Source organism: Ambystoma mexicanum, chromosome 11 (assembly GCF_040938575.1).
Source record: "Ambystoma mexicanum isolate Mex_15411 chromosome 11, UKY_AmexF1_1, whole genome shotgun sequence".
Taxonomy (NCBI): domain Eukaryota; kingdom Metazoa; phylum Chordata; class Amphibia; order Caudata; family Ambystomatidae; genus Ambystoma; species Ambystoma mexicanum.
Window position 1 is genome coordinate 590,843,536 of NC_090934.1, and position 23,874 is coordinate 590,867,409.

A 23,874-nucleotide genomic window follows, 5' to 3' on the forward strand; every position below is an offset into this window, starting at 1 on the left:
TATAACCCTTGCAGTGAGTGTGAGCCAGTGAAGCTACAACAGTTTTTTAAAGATATTTTGAATTTGAGGGCACCTGTAATGTGGCGGGCTGCAGTGTGGTGGGCTGCACCGTGGTGGATTGCAGCTGCAGCTGGAAGCCCACTAAGGCTGGCATTTCCCTGTTGATTTGTGAGATCACATGGGCTTAGACCACCGAATGGAAGTCATGAAGTGTTTGATTTTGTAGAGTGTGGAGATCTGTAGCCATGCAGTTTGCACCTTTTTGATTAAGTGATTTTGTAAGGAAAGGCTACTGTCAACAAGTAAGCACAGAGACTTGGGTGAGTTTGACAGTTTTGGGGTAAATGTCATCCAGCAATGTCTGTTCTGTATGAGCTGTTTTTTGGTGGGGAAACTGAAGAGGATAAATTAGGTCTTGGTAAAAAAAACAGCGAAAAAACATCCCGCGATGAAATGACATGGAACCCCTGGTCACATCTTGGGACCGAGCTGCTGGTGGTTGGCTGTTAGGCATGTCACAACTGTCCTGGGCTCTACCTCCAGGTGCCCCCTGTATGCTATAGACTGAGTGTTCTGGAGGTCTGAAGCATTTACTTTGAACCCATTGGATTGTTCAAAGTAGGCTAGTCATCTGAAAACATCACCTATGAATAATGGAATAGTACTCCAGTCCTGTTGTGTTGGTTTTTGGAACTGGGAACATGTTTAAGAGGGATGGCGAGGTGCATTTATATTGTGCCATTGTAAGTGAAAATCTTGGACCGGCACCAGATGAACCAAAGGGAAATCATTTGCAAAGACTATTTTCATTAATCAAGAATTATAGTTGGAGGTATGAAAAAGATCAGATACTTGTGTAATTGGACTCCAGGGGAAGTATGGTTTCCAAACGCACCAAGTGACTCCTCTGTGTCATCTAGGGGGCCTAAGTCTTTCTGAATGAGGCTCACCACATGGATGGTGTTAGGCTGGTAGTGGCTCCTGTGTGCCATTGTCGGGTGTCAGAGTTGGATTGCTTGTAAATGCAGACCAAGACATATGGTAAATTCCATCTAATGCTAAATATGGGCACAAGACTTACAGCTGACAGGCAATGCAAGTGGAACATGAAAATACATTTTAAGAGAGAGTTCAAGAGGGTGTGAAACAGTTGAGAGGTAAGCCTGGGCCTGTGCAATTCACCTGGGTGATTTAACTTTGTAGGCAGGTCGGTCACCAAGAATGGAGAATTCCCTATTGGGATTGCTTCATGATCAATCCGGTCTCCCAGAGGGTACATCACTGGCAGCACACTGTGAACAGATCCTGGCTGACTGGGAATACGTTGTGGATACTGCTGGTTCTTGATTCCGGAGGAGAGTGTTATAGCCCCTAGAAGCAGTTTAACTGTGTCCCCAGGGCTAAGGTATATTGGGCCTCATTACAAGTTTGGAGGCAGCCATGCCCTTAATAAGGGCATGGCTGCCTCCAAACTCGGGTCCGGGTCCGTGGTCCCTGAATGGGGAAATACCGGGCCATTCCGACTTTGGAGGGCTCGGTATTTCCCCATTCAGGGAACCCGGACCATCCCCATTCCCATTTGAGCCCCCATAGGGCTCAATGGGAATGGGGAGCATGCTAACAACAGGCCCGTTAATGACGGGCCCGTTGTTAGTTTGCTGTTCCCCTCGCGGGACCCGACCAGACGTCCAGAGCGGGTCTCGCGAGGGGACCTCGTAATGAGGCAGTACAGGGTTAACGGTGCTGGCACCTTTACCAGCGCCGTTAACCCCTTACCGCCTCACTTGTAATTGACTGCCTCATAGCCCTTCTCAAAGAACAGTCATAGCCACTCTTCTGAACCAAAGGGGCAGTGATAGTGGATGCGTTTCCTGCTCCCTGTGAGACTGTTGACTGGGAAGTATTGTCCTCTGTGCATCCCGACCGTCGGGTGAGGAGACCCACCTTGAGTATCAGGTGTCTGTGGTGATCTTGGTTGTACACCCTACCTGTCTTGAAACACATACCAAGGATTCTAACACATGCATATGCCATAGTGCTGATTGATGCCCTGTGGTGCAGTTAAGTGGAAGGTGAATCCCGCCACATGCCAATTTGGATAGGGATCCATTGTGGCCTTGCTGCAAGTCCACCACTGGCCCATCATGTCCTCTCTGTTTGGTAAGGGGACCATGGGCGTATGTGGTAGGATCCGAAAGTTAACGCACTGCGCCTGGAAAGGGGAAATCTAGCACAAAACTCTGGTGAATGTTCATATGTGTCCTAATATGCAAATCAGTCATCTAACCTGGCAATAGGGATGAAAGGCTAATCAAACCATCTAGTTGCTGATTCCCTCCCAAGTTTTCCTCAGGATAGTTGGCACTCGGGAATCCAAGTTTTATTTTTCCAAGAAAAGGATTAGAGGTCTGGGGGCTGCAATGATCTTAACCTATTCTCAGACTTTAAATGGGGAACATGCCCGGCTCACAGGCACAGAGCCTGACATTGAATTCAAGTGCCCAGTGGTTCACCTTTGGTAAGCACAACTGGTGCTGCTGGATGAACTGAAGGTTGGGTTAACGTGCCTGATGGTGACACTCTTTAGACCTAAGAAAGGTTGTTGTTTGATATAGACAGGAGGACAGGGGCCATGGATAACGGAATCTGTCAAGGAATGTTTTACAGCTCATATGTAGAATCAACTAGACCTGAAAATGGTTGGCATGGGCACATTGGACCCATATCGGCTATTGCCAGAGCAGACATCTAAATGGGCTAATTTGCAATGAGTAGAAGGGAGGCTGGGCTACACCCAGAAGCCTAAGGTGCACACCTGGGTGGAGCCCTCACAGAGGCAGATCTTGGTGGTGGTAAAAAATATTCAAATGGGAATGTTGGAGGTCACAGTGGAGAAGGGTTCCATGTGAACAGCAGTTCAAAATGGGTCAGTCGGTCCTAAGAGATGGTCAAGATATGGGCAATAGCCCCTGTTGTCCACAAACAGGTGAAAGGGAATCAGGTTCAGATCCCTCCTACCGTAGTGTCCGAGAGAAGCACTCTCGTGGTGTTCAGTGTGATAACACAAACTATCCGGGATAATTTTCTTTAGCCCCAGGAAACTTTTCTTTGTGAAGGGCAGGGTACCCTAAAATAGATTTGCCCCAAAATAAGGCCTCACGCCTTGGAAATTGTACCCATATCTGCAGCAGGTCTCCATGGTGAACAGTCTCTGGCATGTTGGAACAATGTAGGTAAGGGATGTTAGAAAATCAGATCCATAATTTAGGAATGGGAATAGGGTTTAAGGTCTGGGTCGGTCACACTGGGGCATGAGGCAGGGCTGGGTATATGCTGTGGCTGGACGCAGTGTTATCCTCCAAGATATCAGAAACTCTAGAAGTGAGCTGGGCCCTTCCTGTGGATCACTTTAGTTGAACTGGTCAGTGCTCTCATTTCCACTCCCTTGGTTCAGGGGCAGCATCCTCTATCAGCCAACACCTTGTATCTGACTTAGACCTGGTGTGGAACTGTGCAATCCGATTATTTAATCATTGGACCTAATGCAGACACATGGTCTCCAAGCCTAAATTGGCTTACTACGCCTCCGCCATTGAGACAGCCACTAACAGGAGCAAAACATTATTTGAAGTAGTGATGCACCGAGACAAGCCCACAACTGCCCGAGGTGCCGGCATCACAATAGAAATGAGACAGCTACAATATCTTCTTCATTAACAAAATTGATCAAATCAGAGGTCTGACTGCAGAGCCATGATAACCATTCCCCTCTGGACACTGCACTCACAGGCCCACTGCTCAATTCACTCCTCATTATTCTGAATGCCTTCCCCAGCAAAGGTGCATTCCCAGACATGTTGAAGACAGGTCCCCCATGATCCCTTCTCAAAAAACCCTTGCTTAACCCAGAGTACATATCCAACTACTGACCCCTTTCAAGTCTCCCATTCATTGGGTAGCCTACTGAGGAAGTAGTTGCAACCAATATATTTGCCAAAATCAACCAGCTCTGCTGCCTCCCCACTTACCATCCAGATTCCACCCCATATGTAGGACTAAGACTGCAACCCTCCAAGTGCCGGATGATGTGCTGCGAATCACAGACACAGGGCGCTCATGCCTTTTAGTCCCCCTAGACCTCTCACCTGCCTTTCACATAGTTGACAACCCAACACTCATCTCCCTCCTCGCTGACAGGATGTGCTCCTCTGGATCTGTCCTAAAATTGTTTGCGTCCTACCTATTCTGCAGAAACTGGGTCGTACCGTTAGCGTCATTGGCATGCAGTGATTTTACCGAATGGAAAATAACAAACAACATTTTTAACTAAATCTTTTTAATGAAAACAATATCTATTTTTTTTTAAATATATATATATATATTGGGTGGGGTAAGCAGTTAAAATGGGTGGGGAGGGGCTTGGGGTGCAATTATAAATTAAGGAAAACAGGAGGCTTGGGGGGACCTTCTCAAATGAAAAGAAAAAAAAATGTTTTGCTAAAAATGTTTAGCTAAAAAGGTTTTCATTATTTTTTCATTCGTTAAAATCACATGTAACCGGCGTCATTCAGATCCAACCGACTCCCAGTCATGTGTCGTTGCCCCCAAGGTTCCATCCTCTCGCCTTTCATTTTCAATCTATTCATGGATCCCTTGGAAATTCTCCTAAATGACCCAACTTGGCCATCCATCAGTAAACTGATGACACTCCTTCGGTCCTTACCTTACAGGCCATCGCTCACCGCCACAAAACCACAAATTCCTGGATGTTTGAGGTAGGTGTTTGACACGCCTTTAATTTTTTAAATATTCCCAAACACCCACACCCAATTTATATATTTTTCTAACCCCCCCAAAAATGTGATGAGTTTTTTCAGCAACAAATTTGCAGTAAAAAACCCTGCAAAAAAACATCCCGCGATTGAAGGACGTTGTACCCCGACCAGGATATTTTTAACAGAAGCAGGTTTAAGAAGTCCATTATTATGCTGTGGGATGTTTTTACCCATGCATACAAGCCCTACCATAAAACTGTGCAGTACTGGCATGGAAAACATCATGATGGCCAGAACTCCCCAGAGAGTGCACAGGGAAAACATGAAGAATAGACTGCCACCCATTTTTGCCTATGTTGTGAGCACAGGAGGGCACTGCCTAAAACCACCATTGGGCTACACACACAGTAGCCTGAAACCATTGGGAATGGCAATGCTGATTGCCAAAAAAGCGACTCAGAACTGTGGGGAATTCATTTTCTTAATCCCAAAAATGGTTGCATTACCAGTACTCACCACTACCAGAAAGCCGGCGTTTTAAAACCACCAGACCTTTGTGTAAAACTGCACAAATGAAACAAAACCAGACCAAGGAAAGACTTGCTAAGAGGTGGAAGAATGTAAAACCATATTCTGAAATGACTTGAAGGAAGTAATTATTTAATGTATAGGTACAAATTGTCAGTTTGATTTGAATGTAGAAAACTGGGAACAAAAAGTGACATTTAGCTGAAACCTGGCTTAGTGAAACTGGATTCTGCCTGACAAATACCCCCGACAGGAGAAACCTGTTCAGCCACTCATCCCAGGCCTAGCTGCATCCTGCTGCCCCTTGCCAAAAGGAGTTGTCACCTCTCTGATTAGATTAGGGGTGGAGCACCTGGGAACTGGAAGGAACAGAACAATGCAACTCCCTTGACTCAGGCAAATATTATATTGGGGGTGTCATAAAGTGGCTTCCTCTTAGGGGAAACTGGGAGGGGCAGTGCCTCTGCTAGCAGCTGAGCTTGGGGGAAGTGGATAAACCAGTTATTCCACCCTGTGATGTGGGAAGCCACACCCCTTTTTGACCAGAGCATAATTTTAAAAAGATAGATAACTCATAGTGCGGACTTGTCAGAATTATATAAGTAATATCATTATTTTTGTGATTTTTCTATAAACATTTTAAGAGGCGTTAGGACCCTGTGGTGTATTCTGGGGGGTTGCTAGCGGAAAATAGGGTCTTACTCCAAATGTCTGCATGTTAAAAATCTGACACTTCATCAATTAATGTCCATACTGCTTGCGCACATGTGTGTAATTTTGGGTAAATGTCCGATATTGCAAAACCAGTTAAAAAGCGCAAAATGTTGTCATTTTTGAATGCAAGCCCCCAGGAAGATCAGAGGCGGACAAGCATGGACCATAAGGAATATATAATGTGTACATGTAATTTCAACAAATTGTATATCTGGGAAAGATGTATTTGAATCAAATATAGATTTGTGGGCAAACTGACCAGGGGAGGATCCTCTGACCCATAAACAGACCTCATCATGATGACAATCCATTTCCTTCCCTCAAACATGGGAGAGGGGAGAATTGGGCCAATGACAAGTAGACAGGGGCAGGCTTAACTAGGCCCAGGCACACACCCATTCCCAAAACACATAAAAAGAGACTGCTGGGACAGGTAGAGACATTCAATTCCATTTGCTGCGGAGCATGCTGACCAACGTCTTCACATCCAGAGATCCAGACTTCAAATCCATCAATCTCCAAAGACCAGAACTTTACTTCAGAACTTAAAGCAAGGGCCTAAACCCACAAACTAAGAACTCTTCTCAGCAGGCCTCAGCATCCTTAAAATCATTTGCAAACTATTCCACAGCCGGGTGAGCTGTTTGAATTCTTTTGCCAAGAACAATTGCCAGAGACCAGACCAGAGATCCAAAGTGACCCAGACCGCTGTGAGCAGAACCAGAGAGCTGACCCAGATCACTGTGAAGTGCCGAGACCAGAACCGGAGTCCAGTCCAAAACCTGACCAGATCCGTGGCGTGGCCTATTTCAAATTTATATTGTGAGTACCTAGCAGAACTGTGCAGAACCAATCTCTTAGTTAAAATAATCTAATCCAAACTATTTTAACCTAAGTAGAACAGCCTCCTAGAAATCGTGTCATCTGTCATTTTTAAAGCTGCACAACTGTCACCTGTCAATTCTGCAGCTGCAAGCTGTCACCTGTCATTTTGAGTTTACTTTAAATCCGAAAAACTACCTTTATTTAATAGTCCGTATCTCTGGAACCGTTTGGGCTAGGAACGAAATTTAACTTTCCTCTGAAAGCTTAGAATCTAAGCTTTCCAACGAACCTAGAACCGACTCCTTATACCTTTTCCGCAATCACGATTCACGCACTCGCGAAATTTACCACGATTTGCAATTTTGGCTCAATTTCTCCACTTGTCAAAATAGCAGCTCCATTCTTTCTTTTGTTAAAATCCGTTGCAACTTGGTAATAACTCATAGAGCATTGTTAAGGTGAGCCTGAACTAATATAAAGTAGCCATCACCTACCCTGAACCTCTAGAGGGAATTAAAAGCAATTTTAACACCTTTTCACTTCCTTGCAAACCACATTAAAGTAATTCGCATGTGTTTAAAACTCATCCCTGTTTTCTCTAAGCTTGCTGGGGGGGAACTGAATTTCGTATTGTATTTGATTACATTCCTAGGAACTGTGTGCTCCTCTTTCCATCTCCTTCCATGTCTTACATTGCATAGGGGAGGGGGGGTGAATTGCCAGAAAAAAAGTGATTGCCTTATCTTTTGCTAAAATCGTATCAAGTATTTCTGTACTGCATTTTATTCCTCATTGCTTTTCCCTTGAAATCATAAAAGTATTTTTGCTACTTTATCCATCCTATACTAACTCCTCATTGATTGTAAAGAACTGTGCTAGTGCCAAATTACCCATTGTTGATCAACATCTTATGTCTAAGTGTACTACCAGATATTAATTTATTATAAAGTGTGATATATATATATTGTTTAAATTCTCAAATAAACCTTTTAATTTGCAAAACAAACCTACTTCTTGGCTCAGTGGGGTCAGGGGGATTCTAAGAGGGGGTGTTATAAAAGGGTGGTCGTCCAGAGTACTGAGCTAGACATAAAAATACATTAATAAGGGTTTTCCTCAGCATCCCAGACTAGGCATTGACTTGGCTGTAGTGTTGATTGAATATCGCTTACAATGCCCCCATTACAAAAATAAAAAAAATCATTGGTTCTAAAAAATGATTGTTCCTCAAAAATGTCAGCAACAGTTGCAACTTTCAACCTTCAAATCATGTGAAAGGTTTGAACACTCAATAAGGGTATATCCTTAAACATTGCACTGAGTTTACGTTGGTCAGAGTATGGGAAGATATATTGCTGAAAGCTGACAAGGTGTGTGTTGGACCTCTATGCAACATTCGATATTGTTGACCATCAAATCCTTTTTTCACACCCTGCCTCCATGGTGGGCATTTCTGAAACCATTGAAGTGGTTTCTCTCCTTTCTGTCCACTAGAAGCCTGTGTGTTAGACTGGGATCTTTCTGGTCTGCCTCAGTTTATGTAGATTGTGGCGTTCCGCATTCGTCACCATTATCACCTTTATTGTTTAACAGTTATATTTGCCCTATTGCCCATGTGTGTATAATTGAGACTTTTGTGTCATTCTTACGCTAGTGATGCCCAGTGTATTTTGAAATCTCAGGGCCCAGTGAAGAGTTCTGCTGTCTTTCTCACTGCCAGAAAAAAGTGGGTACATGGAGGCTTCACAAGGCTCTGCATTTGCACCCCTTTCACACAGATCCAATACCTTTGGGGCAAAAACACCTGCTCAACAATTGTACACGTTGCCACATCCCTCACTCGTTAATGAACATAATATCCTGTCAAAGTAACAAATGTGGGTGTTTGCTGGAAATGTAAACTGAGTTTTAGTCAAGTGGAAGAAGTGGTCAAAATCACCTGTCTTGTTTTTTGAGGACATACATTTAGTTTTTCCGATGTACTGTTAGCAAGTGTTATTTTCCTGTTTGGGCCCATCGAAGACCATTAATAATTTGGTCTGTTATTTGATTCTACTTGTTTTGCTTCAAGGAAAGGTCCATTGCTTAGACACATCCTCAATTAAGATAATGACTGGCACAAGGAAGATGATGTGGAGGTAACCCAAGGCAGTTTCTAGACAATTCTGCACCCAGGGCGAAACACCACAATATGCTGCACCCCACATTGCTCCTCTACTACTACCCTTCACCCCTTCACTACACTCCCGCTCCATAATCATTACATCATTGCAATTTAAATACTGTTTTACTGACTTGTAGCCTTCACTGCACTCCCTCTCCATAATCATTATATCATTGCAATTCAAATACTGTTTTACTGACTTGTACTTGCAATAAATAAGGGGACAACCTTTTAAAGAATATTTCAAACAAGAATTCATATGTTTTTAAGGTTTTTTTGTTTTTTGTCTAAATGAAGGGCACTCTCCTAGATGATGAATATGCAAAAGTATCTATTACTGATGTTATCTAGCTTTTCAACAATTTTGATCTCAGATGAAAGTGTAGCAACAGCAATACCTCTCTTCAGTTGGTGAACACAGCACTCAGAGACTGTTCCCAATACTCTGGCAGAATATTGGAAGATGGATGTGGAATAAAGAGAAAGAGTCAGGTGATGGTGAAAAAGGAGGTGGTTCCCAGCTACATTAAGGTTAGGTCACAAAGAGTGCCTTAAAGCTACTTCAAAGGACTCCATGGCAAGACCGGAGATAGTAGGAAGGCTATGAGGTGAAGCAGTCACGTTGCCATATGAGCTGCATACCTAGACAAAGTATAACAATACTTGCCAAATGGCACGTGTGCATGAGCATTTACTCGGAAAACCTGGTACTTGGCACATAAGGTTAACTTCTGTCAAAAAGGTGCATGCCGCATGTATAGCTCATGTGCAACATGTTGGTTTTAGGAATGGCACAATGCCATGAGACAAGTTTGAAACCCTGGACGCAACGACTAGGCCCTTCTTCAATCGAGTACCATCAGCGAGTAATGATAACACTGGTAAATGCAGAGCTTAGAAGTGGTCCATCTAAATGAAGCTCTTTAAAAATCATCCGCTTATAATATTTATGATGCAAGTACAATGCCAACATATTGAAATGCATAGTCAATTGTGCTAGTTGCTGTTGTTCGATGGCAAAAGCTGCTCATTTGTGTGAATACCTGGCAATGATGCGAGTTCCTTACTGTATGATGGCAATACCTGTAATAGGATTAGTATTAACGGTTACCAGACATGTGGTTGAAAAAAATTGGTCGACCAGACAAATGGTCGAACCAATTTGGTCGAAAACCAAATGGTCGAATTTTTTTATTTTTTTATTTTCACCCCCCCAACCCCCTTTTTTTTCTAAAAAACCCTTTTTTTAAAAAATGAAAACCCGAAAAATAAATATATAATTAAAAAAAAAAAATTCGGCCATTTGGTTTTCGACCAAATTGCGTCGACCAAATGTCATTCGACCAGTTTTAGGTCGACCAAATGTCTGGACACCGTATTAACATATCCTGGTAAAACCTATGAAATGATGGTAACTTGGACATGCAATGGTAATGCTAGCCAAATCGATAATTTGTATGGACATGTGATCTCAATACATACAGTAGCAAAGCAGAAAACCTTTACACTCGACACATGTCAAAACTGTTGGCTATGTCATTAATTGTTGCTACATTCATTGTTTATCTTTGTGAATACATTTTTTCACAGCAAATAAAAATAAAGTAAATAAAAACACACAACACATACATCACTAAAAAAAGTATTCCCCTTAAATTCAATCCCTTCAGCCTTCATCCCTTCCATTTTTTGTTTGCCAAATCCTGAACCCTTTGCTAAAACTTTAAGGGTGGGAACAAACAATGTGAAGGAGCATTGTTTTTTTTCTTACTTAGTGAAACTGTTTTTGCCCCCAAGGAAAGAGCATAGTTGATAATGTAACTCCATGCATGTGTCCAATCCTGAGCTTTTGTTGAACCGATCAATGCTTCCTGGGAGTTGTAGTGTTTTGTTTCAACTGGGTTAACATGCCAGAAAACAATGACTTTCAACAAAATAACAGTGGCTTTCAAATGACAAAGTCACTCATTTGATTGCCCTAACCCATCCCAAAAAACAGGTTCATTTCCCTAGTCACCTTGTAAAAGGCCATCGATGCATGCCAATTCCTCCCCTTCTTCTAGTACACCTTTCATTGGTCATTTACTCCCCCCCCCCCACCTACTCCCACATCCGCTTACTCATGCATGCTATATCTAACCATTTTGATTAAGCCAGCAAAATAAATAAACAAATAAATAAAGCAGCCCTTTCAGTCCACCATGAATGAATGCCCAATGTTCGTGCATTCTTACTTTCACAAAAGATACAAATTTAGGAGGTAGGCGCCTTCATAAAAAACCTCTGAGCAGAGTATTAAGCCATTGGCTGCATCAAGGAAGGAAGATGGATGCGTGCAGGGCAGGCTTGTGTGCCCTTCCTCCATCCGTATGCAGGGTCCCTGCAGTGCTGTTAAAATGCAGAGATGGCCTACTCTCCCAGGAGGGAGATTAACAGGGTGTCTGCTGCACCCCTGCCCCTACTGTGTCCAGGCCAACGCCCGTTTTGCCAGCCCCTAGAAACGGGAGGTAACACTTCGATCACTTTACACGTAACGCCCGAGGACGTGTTGTGCTTTGGGAATTGGTGGCTTTGTTGTTCCTCGGTGGCAACCGCCTATCAAAGAGGATGGGCCAATAAACTAAAGGTTAATATGTATTCCTTGTTTTTGCAGCATGGTTTCTGTCTCAGAAATCAATGATCGCTAACTAATGGGACGAGGAAGGTAGAATCAGCGAAATGAAGATTACTGCTATGTAATTGAAGTATTCTGCAAGCAGAAAAAAAACAGGGATTCACCTGCCACAGAACCACATGCGCTGCCACCAACACCAAGCTATTGGCCTCAGAGAGATAGTGGGCTCCGGCTGGATTTGAACCTGTCACTGCAGGTTGCTCACAGATACGAGACGTCTCTTCTCACCTCAATTTCCTTTCCTGCACCTGTGCTATCTCTTTCGGCTTAAGTTTCGTTTCTTTGAAAGGCTCCGTGGTGAACACGCCTCTCTAAACCACCTTTTTGTACATGAATCAGCCACATGATTTCTTAAAGCATCTGCTGCTTTTATACATTGGATCCCCTCGCGGACTGCATTGTGCGGCAGTGACCTCCAGTGGCCTTTTAAGGCTTGACGCTTCAACATTTCCGCAATAATGTTTCTTAACATTTCATCTAGTTTTCTCTATCATTTTGCGTGCTATTTCTTATTTATTTTCTACTCTCACGTTTGGAATATCTTTTCAAATGTAGGATTTGTAGTGAGACGTAAATGTGCAGCATTTGTCCTACGATTTTCCGCCTGAAACTTGCTCATTTTCCCTGTCAAAAGCACAGTTGATTAGAGCAGGCTGTGGAACAGCGAGGGCCTCGTTGCGAATTTTTCAGTGTCCATTGCAGGAAATGTGAATGCCGTAATTACCATTGCAGTAATGATGGGTTATGTATACAGTGCCTTAATCCACAGCGCTTTACAGAGCACATATGTACATACAATATCACCCAACCGAAATTGGTACTCATTTATCGACCTCGGAAGAATGAAAGGCTGAGTTGGCCTTGCCGGGATTCGAACCTGCGACCCGCAGATCACGCTCAGATTCGAACCTGCGACCTGCAGATCACGCTCAGATCGCAGCAGCAAGTGTTCAACCTGCTGAGCGTGATCCGCGTGGATTACTGCATTGGGCCACTATAGCGGTAGTCATTCGAGAAATGCCACGTCATGCCTATCAAAAAATGTAAAAATAAATGTCCTTGTTTGAGAGGTAGAAATGCCTAAACTCCCATGCAGAAAAAAATGCACAGAAGGGTCGATGAGGACCCTTCTTTGTACTCTATGTCAGGATGGCGAAGTTGATGGCATCTGAGGTAAGCCCATTATGAATCCCTTCGGGAGATCTCCGGCATCTTTGTGTCCAGTACATCATACCTTCACTTACAGGACAAAAACCCTTTAGCGTGCCGGGAGGCTGGGATTTCTTTTTTTACCAGCTATTTGGTGGAGGTGAAATCATGGGGTATCTTTAGAAAGAATCCAACATCATGATCAGGAGGTATGTACCACAAGTGGCATTCGTGGAATACTGCAAGGGGTAAACGTTATTCACCCACACAATCTGGAAGTTGGTGTAAACAAGTGGTATTCTAAATGCCACGTGTTTTATTTATTTTCATGTTTTAGTTACCGCCCATCTCATAAGGTCGCCCCAAAACGGAGCTTACAAAAATTCTGACTGGAAAATGTCCATAGGTCTACAGGCGGGCTGAAGTTCTAGATGCCTAGTTCCAAAATGATTGTTACTGCGTGCAGCTGCAGCAAAGCATAAGAGTTTGTGTGCATGGGACCACGTAAAGCTATTCATTTAAAACACAAGCATCACCCCACCAGACCCGTTGGACACTGATAGCGATACTTTCTCCATGGCAGCTCACTCAACGGCCCTAAGCTCACATTCCCGAAAGTGGAAACCACTTCTAGTCAATCAACCGGAATTTACACCATAGCAGAGACACCTCGGTCGGTTCAAGGCAACTGATCCGTGCACTGTGCAGCTTCTTGCTATTTTTCATGCATTGCAAACAGAAATACCGCTTTTCAAATGTTCCTATAATCTCAGGAACATTAGAACTGCTGAAATTGAGCACTTCTGGGGCCATATTACAGAAACTTTGCACCAGTGCAATTGAAACGTTTGCACGGTATTAGTACTAGGGCAAAGTTTGCCCTATTTTTAAAAACACTAGGACACATTAAAAAAACCATTGCACCTTGACAAGTGCAGTTCGGCATATTAAAAGCACCAGGGCAAAAACTGCCCTAGTGCAAAAAGATGCATTTTCACTACTTTTTTGCACTAGGGCAAAGTTTGCCCTAGTGCTAATACGGAATGGTATTAGCACAATTAGCACTAGGGCAAACTTTGCCCTGATGCAAAAATGCATCAAAAATGTTTCTTTTTAGCACTAGGGCAATTTTAGCCCTGGTGCTTTTAGTATGTCAAACTGCACTTGTCGAGGTGCAATGTTTTTTTTTAATGTGTCCCAGTGTTTTTAAACATAGGGAAAACTTTGCCCTAGTGCTGATACCGTGCAAACCTTGCACTTGCACCAGTGCAACATTTCTGTAATATGTCCCCAGCTGGATATCTCGTTATTCGGTTTGTCGCACACCCCAATGGAAAGTTTACAGTATTTGCAATTGCAACCCCTAGTTTCCCATATCAAACTCAATGAATAATTGATAGTTTGGTGCTCATTTTGGGTAAAAGCGTCACGGAAGAAACCTGTGTAAAAGCCTTGCATGAGGGTTTTATGTATGTTTCTATCATCATGCCTCATTTTCCTGCATTTGTATGCCAGAAAGGAGGGGTGCTCCCCATCCTTTGTGTTAGGCAAGAATTGATGTAGTAACACTGTGTCAGACTTCACAACACTTGTATACTTGGTATTAGGTAACCCACATTTGGGTATAGGCCTGTACTACACAAGTTGGTAGTGTGACTGAGCAGCCAGGCGAATCTCAAGAGGGTAAATGTTAGCTGTAGAGCTGTAACAATGAATTTCGAAAATACAAGTAGCCAAGTAACACACTTAAGGTTTCAGTTTGTAGTTATTTATTTATTTGACATCAGTTTTTTTTAAATACGCATTCTTTAAAAAGGGCAAAATATGTAACAATCAAATATACTTTAAAATACTTTCCAGAATCAACATAAGTTTTAGTGGATACTCTTTAGAGATGCTTTTTACACACTTCCTACACCCGGAGGCGACTTCATTCACAAGGACAGTAATGGCATTTATATAGCACTAGTACACTTTACAGATTCTGAGGTTGCAGAAAGGAAAGGTTACAGGAAGGAAAAAGGTTAAAGAGGTTTTCAGGGCATGTGAGTATACTTAAATCTTCTGATGAAGTCTAGGCAAAACCTTTCCCAGCAATAACAGTCTAAAAACAAGTTATCACCTCTGAGGGACAGAAAATATCAAAGTCGGTGGACTAGAAGGGTCTGAAGGGAGTCAGGACAGCCAAAGTCAATTGGAGCACAGTCTATGGAGCAGAGGCACTTCGTAGTTCATAAAAGTATTGCACAAAGTTAGAGAGTTTTGTAGAAATCACTTGTAAGGTCACAAGCTGTTACACTTGTGGAAAGCAGAGTTGCAATCAACTCTAACAAAAGTAGCCACTGCAAGTCTCAATGGAGAAGAGCAAAGGTAAAGACACTGAGGTAAGTACCCCTAGTCTGAACAGTACTTCTGGTTTGAAGAAGAGTGGTCCAGCTGGATTTTGTCCTGTTTCAACGATGCAGGTCCTGGGTTCCTGAGACTCAGTCGTGTGAACAAGAGGGAGGACATCTGGCGGACTCCCGCGGCAGCAATTTGGAGGTCGTCAGCAGCTACTGGCTCTTTTCTGATCAGCGGCACTCTGCGGTTTCAGCACGCGGTAAACAGCACCACCACAGATCTTGGCTACCAGTTGGGGTTCCTTCACTCCTTGAGTCCTGCAGTCCAGTGAAGGCACTCGAACTCTGGTCGTCCTGCTTCTGGAGGGTCCTTAGCAGTGGTCGAAGTGGGCGGGTGCGGTCAGGAGCGGTGCTCCTCTACTTCTTTTAATTAAGTTTTACTGTTCCTATACTTTTATTTTAAAAAGAAACTGTTCCAGAATGGTTTAGATTTAAAATAAAAGTGTAGGAAGAAGTTGAAACGTGCACTTTCAGTGCACTGCACTGAACATTCCCCTAAACTGCAGGCGCATGTGTTTGGGGGTTTGTATTGTGTGTGGGGGAGGGGGCGTTGGAGTTTGTGGGGGGCCGTGCAGGCCAGTAGGGAACATAGTTCCACTACTTCAGCCATTTAAAGTAGTGAGGGTATGTTACATGAAAATGTAGGATAAAGGGCTACTAGCTAACCCCCCAGCACTCCACATAAGATGGTGTGTGGCGGACCTACAAAAAGAAAAGATAAGTAAAGTCAATTTTACTTCACTTTTCTTGGGAACAGTAGTTCACACAAGAAAAGGTATTTAAACCTTATGCGAAATCTAAATGTTTTCTCTGTGACACTGCACTGAAGGTTCTGTGTGCCACCATACAAAAAGTAGATGCCTATGGAGTTTGTCAGACTCCAAAAACAGTTGAAACACATAATCCAAATCAGGTCAAAATGCATGAGAGAGTGGGAAAAAGGCCTCACTCACTCCAGGGTTAAAATTAAAAAGTCCTAAAGTCCAGCAAAAAGAGCTGGAGGTCTCTAAGGTTAAAGGGAACTATCACAGAAATGAGAATTCTCCCTAACACTCGTCCCTGACAGACTAAGCGACAGGAGGATTTAATCCACTCCTGGATGAATCTCCTCATCCAATCAGTCATACTTTCTGGAGAGACCATCAGCATTTCGGTGAATATGCCCAGACCTGTGTTCTATGCTAAAATCAAACCCTTGCAGGCTGATGGATCATCTCAACAATTTTGGATTTTCCCCCTTTATCTGCATTAACCATCTCAAGGGTTGGTGGACTGTCTGAATAATGAAAGTGGAACCATACAAGAATGGCCTAAACTTCTTCAGAGACCATACAATGGCAAAACATTCACGTCCCATAGTTGCCCACCTTGTCTCACGGCCCTTCAATTTCATACTGATGAAGCAGATAGGGTGTTTCCTGCCTTTCTCATCCAGTTGGATCAAAACTGTACCTATCCCTGTGTTTGAAGCATCTGTTTGTACAATGTAGGATTGGTTGCAGTCTGGAGCTCTCAATACTAAAGCTTGACAAAGGGCTTTCTTCAGTCCTTCAAAAGCCTTAGTGCACTCCACATTCCACCTGACCTTCTTGGGGAATTTGGGAGAGGAGATCACATTCAAGGGACAAGGTATGGTGCCATAGTTCTCCAAGAAGTTCCTATAACACCCAGTGAAGTATTTGTTTGTTTATTTATTTGTTTGTTTATTTATTTGTAATGCGCGCCAGACCCAAGGGTAACCGGGCGCAGCGAGGAGAATATGCAAAGCTTTCAATGTTACATGGAATTACAAGGTTACATAATTTACAGGGGTAGAGAGATAAGTATGTACAATGTACAAATTTAGCAGGATGCAGATCTGATCAAAGTTTAAGGCACTGCTGTCGAGCGAAGCAGTAAATTATATACAGTGTTACTATAATTATTTACATTTATGGTATATCTCTAATCATACATATATACAGTTCAGATAAAGTAGCACAATAAAGGTGTTTAGCAATACATTACATATTTTTGTCATTGAGGTGTTTGATAAGATTCATTCTAAAGTATGAGAAAGGTTGGTCTGTTCTCAAGTTGTGTGGAAGGGCATTCCACCATTTAGCAGCTAGCACAGGGAAACTGATGCCGTCAATTTTAGCAAGTTTAAATCTAGGTATTACCAGGCAGTTGGAGTTGGTGGTTCTTGTAGGTCTACTATAGACTTTTCTTTTTATTTTGTCCATCAGGTAGCTGGGAGCAGCATTATTGAGAGCTTTGTGCGTTAAGGAGATCATTTTTAAGTGAATTTTGTTGTCGGTGGAGAGCCATTTATATTGGTGTCTGATGGAGGAGATATGTTCCCTTTTATTTATGCCTAGAGCAGCTCTTAGGGCATTGTTTTGTATGATTTGTAACCTTTTGGTGATAGTTTTGTTGGCACCACTGTAAAGGGCATTACAACAATCAAGTCGGGATAATATTAAGGCTCTCGCTAGGATCATGCAACTATCATTAGATAAGAAGGGCTTACCAGCTCTTATTAATTTACAGGTTTATGCTGTGGTGGAAGCTAAGGAGTTAACTTGTTTGGTGAAAGACATGGTGGAATCAAGATAGAAACCTAGTGTTTTACTTCCCTCGAAACCTTAATGCTGTTGCTGTCTATGTTAAACATGGACTAGTCCTTGCCTAACTTGTTGATATTGGCCTGCGTACCCAGGATAATCAGCTCAGTCTTATCATCATTCAGGCAGAGGCCATGGGATGCCATCCATGCCTGAATAATGAGGTACACCCTATTCACCAACCCCCTGTCCTTGCTGTGATCCCCAGAAAGCGGGAGGAGAATCTGTGTATCATCTGCATAATTAGTGTAGGTGATACCTAGAAGGTCCAGATCATCGAAGAGAGGTTTAGTGAATATGTTGTATAAGGTCGGTGAGACGCAAGAGCCTTGAGGGACTCCGCAAGAGATTGGTGACGGGTCGGCCGCTGCCGAAGGGGAGAAAACTCTCATTGTTCTCTCGCTCAAAAAGGATTCAATCCATTTAGTGGCATGGGTGGAGAAGTGTGCAGCAGTGTCCAAGTGTTTGCAAAGGACCTTGTGGTCCACTAGATCGAAAGCAGCTGAGAGATCAAGTAGAAGGAGGAGTGCTGTCTTACCTTGATCTCTCAATTCAACTATTTGGGTCTTTAAATCAATGATGGCAGTTTCAGTTCCATGGAGTGGACGGAAGCCAGATTGTCTAGCTCCCAATAGATTATGTAATTCAAGGTGTCTTTGAATTTGTGTATAGGCAACTTTGTCTAGTATTTTCATGAAGAAAGGTACTGTAGTAATGGGCCGGTAGTTGGTGGGGATAAGAGGGTCTAGAGTCTGCTTCTTGAGGAGCGGGAGCACCCATGATTGTTTTAGGTTAGCCGGGATGTTACCTGTGGCGAAGGAGGCATTTATAAGTTTGGAAATTAACGGTGAGAGGTCTCTGGCAGCGTCTTTTATTAGTTGTGCTGGGCAGATGTCACCTTTTCAATTAGAGGGTTTGAGAGAGAGGATGGTTTTCTCTACCTCTAAGGTAGTAGTTTTAGTGAAGGAGAATTTGTTGGTAGAGTCGTTGATGGTGTCATTAAGTGGCGGCTTATTTGGGAGGTTTAAAGATTCTTTTTTTAGTTGGATTTTGTTTTGCAGCGTGGTAATTTTATTTGCTAGGGCAGTTTGGATATCTGTACACCAAGTCTGGTCCTTAATACAGGTATCTGGTGTGGCAATGGGAGATTCAAGTTCTTTCAGAATGGAGAAGAGTTCCTTCATGCTTGAGTTAGAGTTTGCAATGCGATCATTTTAGGAGTTGCGTCTTTGCTAGGCACAATTCATTTTTGTAGTGCCGAGAGATATTAGTTAAATTAACTTTGTTCTCCTCAGTTGGACAGAGTTTCCAGTCTGATTCACATTTTCTTTTTGTTAAACGTAAGGCTTTGAGTTCTGGCATGAACCATTTGTTTAAATGTGCCTTAGGTTTGCTTGTTCGCATTTTGAGTGGGGTAACTTTGTCCATAGTAGTATGCATGATGCTATTGTATTCATGGACCAATGCACTAGGATCGAGGTTGTCTGGCAGAGCATTTAAGGTTGGAAGGATCAGGGGAATAATATTATCCACTGTCATATTCTTTTTATTTCTTGTGGGGCAGGATGGAGCCGCCTGTAAGGCTGGAGTAGATGGTTTGGTGGTTAGTAGGTTAAAGGACACCAGAGAGTGGTCGGTCCAGGATAGGGGCGTAATAGAGGAGACTACGGCCGTACAGTTGGAATCAGCAATCCAGTCAAGTATTCTACCCTTCACATGGGTAGGGGTGTTAACTTTTTGGGTTAGTCCTAAGGTGTTAAGGGTATTGGCAATAGTTGATGCATGAACATCTGCTTGGTCGTTGAAGCCAAGGTTAAAGTCCCCTAGTACCAGCAGTTGTGATGTAGTTTTGATATTGTTGGACAGAAGGCTGTGCAAATCCTCCTCAAAGGTCCCAAGAGGACCCGGTGGTCTGTAGATTAGGTGAATCTATAGAGTTTGGGTATTGTTTATGGGGATTTTCGCAGTGAGGGTTTCACAAGATTGCAGAGCTGTGGCAAGGGCTAATCTTAATGATAAGTTTGTTTTGGATATAATGGCGATTCCACCTCCACGGGAACCTTCTTGGTCTTGCCTGGATATGGTATAACCTTTGGGAATGGCCAACATAAGTGATGGACCTGCCGCATTGTGTAACCAGGTCTCGGTTATAGCAATAAAGTCTAGATTGGCTTCTATAATTAAATCAGCAAGGTCGATGGCATGTGCCACTAAGGATCTTACATTAAGGAGTGCTCCCTTAAAGGAATGTCCGTCAGAATCCATTTTAGTTAGGATAGTATTTGATGGGTTAGTATTTGTCTTGGGCTTGGAAGTTTGGATGTTTATGTTCGCTGGTAGGGAATGAGGAAGATTGGGACCATTACATATCCTGGTATGTTGGCCTTTCATTGTACGCTTTATAGTGGGAAGGAATCTTCTGGGAGGTTCATAAAGTTTATTGAGTCTGGCACGTAATTTGAGGTTTCTCTCGTGAGTTGGAATAGGCTGAGAGGTATAGGCTAGTTGGCCTAGTATGGCCTGGTGCATAGGGCTAGTATGGCCAGAATAGTTGAGTACCTTGGGAGTAATGGGTTGGAGAGAGGGCGCAAGAACTGACTTGCATAGGGGGACTTCAGTATGGCACTTCTGGGTACTGGGGGCATAAAGCATGGCCATGACCATTATAGTATAGATATTGAGTAAGCTTGACATAGTGCAAAGCTATCACTGGTGACTGGCAGTGCCACCTAGTATGAGCAGGGTAAGATTTCAGGCAGTCTAAATTTCTAAGTGTCAGATAACTATATGGCTAAAAACAGTCAAGTTAAATGGCTAGGTACATTTTTGCCAAGTATGGCAGAATCTATTCAATCTAGATGTCATTTACTAGTATGACCACAAATCTATATGGTTAGAACAAGCAAGTTAAAAATGCTAGGGTACATTTTACCGAGTATGGCAGAATCTATTCAATCTAGATGCCATTTACTAGTATGACCACAAATCTATATGGTTAGAACAAGCAAGTTAAAAATGCTAGGGTACATTTTACCGGGAGACCAGCTTCCTAGTTAGTGGACGATTAGAAGCTATGCTGGTCCGTAGGCGGGTTAAAATTGGGTTTAGACCGGTAGCAATACCTGGGCAATACTGGGCTGGTAGGCATATAATTGCACTGATAGTGGTGGCCCGTACATATGCAAGTCACACAATGTTTAGAGGCGCAATAGTAGAGCGAAGCCAATACGTGGCCATAGGGGTGTTTGTAGGTAAAGGGAGCGTACCTCAGGTGGGCCAAGGCACTGCAGATGCAAGGGGGCTGGCAACGGCAAATACCGGCATAAACAGGCAAAAACAGGAAGGAGCCTTACTTCTGTGGGCCTTGCATGAGGTGGGCCGGCTACGCCTGCTGGTGGCCAATCAGGGTGGACATGTGCTCGACAACCAATCGGAGAGCTGTATCAGGGCCTGGTTGGGCTTGGAAGGCACCCATCAGCAACGGGCGGCCATATCTTTGAGCGGATTCGGTACCTTGTGTACCTTAATGGCGATGCAGCAAAGCAAATGCTGATTCACTTACTTCCAGGAAAAAAGGCAGCCTGTTCTTCCTTCGGTGGAGGTAGTGCAGCGAATGTTAAAATTGCATTTGTTTTTGTATTTTGTTTATTTATAAAGCGCATAAAGCGCAGCCAGGCCCTGGGGCATACGGGCGCCTAAGTTTAGATCTGGTTACATAAAGTTACAGTTACATTTGCATGCGGTAGGCAATGGTTACGGTTACAAATAAATACAGACATGAGTGTTACAGGTACATACATGTTGCAATTTTCATGCGGCAGACAATGGAGGATGTAGATAAAAAATAAAGTATATTATTTACAATATGTACAGTGGGCAGGCAGCAAGTCTAGGATCTAGGAACTTAGACTGTCATTGTGTCCAAGTCATGAAGCCAACGCTTAGTGTTGCGCTTAAATAGGTTGAAGGAGGGTTCTGACCTGAGGAGAGCGGGGAGTGTGTTCCATAACTTTGAGGCTTGTACAGGGAAGCTAGCTCCTCCCGAGTTATGGAGTTTGAATCTCGGTATGGACATAGTGTTTGCTTGAGCTGCTCTAAGTGGTCTTGATGATGTGTGTGGGGTAAGTTGGTTAGTGAGGTAGGATGGTGCAAGGTTGGCCCTGGCTTTGTGTGTAAGGGCAAGAGTTTTGAGGGATATTCTGAGCTCTACTGGGAGCCATTGCAAATTGCGTCTAGTCTCAGAGATATGCGACTTCTTAGGGATGTTGCGGGCTGCCCTGATGGCATTATTTTGAATTACTTGTAGTTTGTTAATATTTTTGTGGCTAGTACCTAAATAGAGGGTGTTACGCTAGTCTACTTTGGACAAAACTAACGTTCTAGCAAGTGTAATGCAGTTGGGTGTGGAGATAAACGGCCTACATGTGGTGATAAGTTTACAGGTGTAAGCAGCTGATGATGCTACTGCATTAGTTTGTTTGGAGAAGGATAAGGTGGCATCAAGGTAGATACCAAGGGTTTAGTGTTGTTTGAGATGGAGATGGGATTACCATCTATAGTGAAAGATTTGAATGCAGTATTTAGTTTTTTTTGGTTTAGCGTGAGTAGCAATTATGAGCAACTCCCTTTTTTCGTCATTGAGACAAAGTCCATGTTGTGCCATCCACACTTGTATTACTGCCTAGATTTCATTAAGGGTTTTGCTGTCGGTTGCATAGTCACCAGAGATAGGAATGAGTATCTGGGTGTCGTCCGCATAGTTAATATACGTGACACCCAGGTAGTCAAGGATATCGAAGAGGGGCTTCGTGAATACAATATAGTGTGTTGGGGACACACAAGAGCCTTGCGGGACCCGACAAGGTACCGGTGAAGGTTCAGCCGAGTCAGTGGGAGAGAAGACCCTCATAGTTCCGTTCGCCAAGAAAGAGCTGATCCAGGCAGTGGCTGCGTCGGAGAAGTGTGCTGCAGATTTCAGATGGTGGCAGAGCGTTTGGTGGTTGACCAAATCAAAATCTGCTGACAGGTCAAGCAGTAAGAGGAGTGCTAGATTGCCGTTGTCTTTTAGGATTTGGATCTGAGTAGTGAGATCTATAAGACCTAGGAATGCTTTCAATTGGGTCTGAGTAGAGAGGGTGGCCCAGTCCTGTACAGCTTGTACTTTGCTAGGTAATGGCTTTATTTCACCTCCTCCTACCTCATGTCGAAGGTAGACCACTTTACTCTGACCAATTTGACACTTACTAGCCTTTATGGGCAGATGGGCCTGTTCTAGAGCCTGCAAAACATATCCTAGGTGGTGAAGATGCTCTTCCCAAGTGAGGCTGAACACTGCAATGCAATCCAAATATGCCATGCAGAAGTCATCTAACCCATTCAGAACTTGATTCACCATTCTCTGAAATGTAGCAGGTGCATTTCTGAGTCCAAAAGGCATAACCTTAAACTGGAAGAGGCCTCTTGGGGTGGAACATGCAGTTTGCTCCTTGGCATGGGCTGTCAGAGCTATTTGCCAATAGCCAGAGGTCAGGTCAAATGTACTGAGGAACTTGGCTGAACCAAATTTGTCCAACAGCCCATCTGTCCTGGGTAAAGGATGTCCATCAGTCATGGAGACTACATTTAAAGCTCTATAGTGCACAAAGAATCTCAACTCTTGGTTCTTGCTTTTGGTACTAGTACAACTGTACTAGCCCATGGACTGGTAGAGGCCCCAATAACCCCAAGATCAAGCATCTTCTTGACCTCCTCCTTTGTGTGAGTTCTTACATGATCTGACATTCTGTAACCCCTGCTTCTGAAAGGGAGACTGTCACCAGTGAGAATATCATGCTGGCCCCAAGGGGTCAAGCCTGGTGTCAGTGAGAACAGGGAGGAAAACTGATTCAACAGAGCCTTGCACTCCTGTTGTTGCAGAGTCAAATCTGAAGAGAGTTTTACTCCTTCAATTGTCTCATCTGAGGGTCGGCCCCTGGGGAGAACAGGGAGAGGAGTACCCTCTTCTTCCTCTTGATCAGAGGCTAGAAGCAAAGCTCCTAGT